Raw genomic sequence first — 1,629 nt, 5'->3', positions numbered from 1 at the left:
TTTAATCATCGAAAACATTATAGAACACATTAATTAACTGAAAAATGTTGCATAGTATGCCTTTAACACCCGCCAGCGGAAACACCCATCTACCCGACTGACAGACGGAATCTCACTATACATCAGCCATTGTCATCCTCCCCTCTCTCATGACAAGGTGCACACGAGTCCTATCATGAAAAAAAGGTTAATTGTGCGACCTGAGTAACGTGCAGTAATGGTAACTACAATAGTTACAGTCAAAGTAATTAGATTACTCATTATTAAAAAAAAAGGTAACGGTCACTAACGGCGTCACTCCCGTCACTGTGTAAAACAAAAAGAAATTTCTTTTAGAACAGCTCTCTGAACAATTTCATTTCTTTTAAAAGTGCAGCCTTGAAAAATAGTAAAACTTTAGTATAAAAGTTCTAACATTTTCAGGTTATATATATATATATATATATAAATAAATAAAATGATAAAATATAATAAAATACAATATAATAACCCATTTTACCTAACATTCAGCAGTCTAATGGCGGTGGGGACCTGCAGCTCCTCCTAATTCAGTGAAAAGTTGGAATCAGAGTAAGGAGATATGCAAAAGGGGGGTCGCTGCACTGGCTGGAAGTTAGAGGGGATTTCACTGGGAGTTGAAGGAAAGTAGGCTGTCATTCGGCTGACTTTTTACTGGTAAGGGCCATTTTGAATGGCTGCTACTGTAACTGGATATCAAGTTGGTGCAAAGAGTCATTTTTCTTAAAACGGTAACTAAAACCCAACTGCAATTATGACAAATTTATCTAATAGTAAGCCATTTTTTTCAGCTTTTTTAATATATATAAATAACCTAACAGAACAGTTTACTGTTCTGTTCAAGAATGTCTTTTAAAAGTTGTCATAACAAAGTGAGAGACCAACACAAAATAATGCACTTTAGTAAAGCGGAAGGATTTCGTTTCTATTCATACGTAAAAAAGGATGGTTTAAATATATTTTATCAGATAAATGATGACTAAGTAGCTGAAACGTTTGTTTAAAGGAAGTAAAACAACAATTTGCAACACCTGCTATCTATAAAAAAATCTATGATCACATTTATGAGAGAGGATGTGGGTTAGATAGCCACAACAATGCCCCTTTACCGCTTTAAATACTCTCTATAACTCCTAACCCCTACCTTTCCAATTCTTAGTAATTCTTTAAAAAGATTCTAGCTAGAAGTTTGTTATGACGACAAGAAGCGAATGTTGTGAAGAATCTTATCATTCTTTGCAGCCTGTGAGGCATTGTGAACGACACACTGGATAATATTAAAGTTCAGAGCAGGTGTCCTGGTAGTTCCGCACACAAACAATATGTTAAGCAACTCTCTTAAGCGACATATTTTGGGGGATCCCACTGGCGTGATCTAGGTCTGTGCCGGGTTCTCTGCACAGCAGGATGGTTCTGAAAGAGCTGGAGAGTCTCTGGGGAAAATGGATATTTATGAAAAACACACAGCTGTTCGGCTTGGAAATGAAGTCAGCCCCTAAGAAATGGGAAGAATTTGCTGGGTTTTCTCACCACTGAAGTAAAAATAAACACTAAGAGCATTAGTTGCAGAAATTTTTTGCAGCTAAGCAGCCCCCTAAGAAATCTAAAAGT

General features: G+C 36.5%; 1 protein-coding gene across 1 annotated transcript in view; it reads right to left on the bottom strand.

The window, feature by feature from the left end:
• Window positions 1-1,629, bottom strand: part of LOC107095045 (calcium/calmodulin-dependent protein kinase type 1D-like) — a 59,722-nt gene that overhangs the window by 39,437 nt on the left and 18,656 nt on the right. The window lies entirely within an intron of this gene.

Source organism: Cyprinodon variegatus, unplaced genomic scaffold (assembly GCF_000732505.1).
Source record: "Cyprinodon variegatus isolate N-32 unplaced genomic scaffold, C_variegatus-1.0 Scaffold521, whole genome shotgun sequence".
Classification (NCBI taxonomy): domain Eukaryota; kingdom Metazoa; phylum Chordata; class Actinopteri; order Cyprinodontiformes; family Cyprinodontidae; genus Cyprinodon; species Cyprinodon variegatus.
This window is presented reverse-complemented; position numbering and strand designations above follow the sequence as displayed.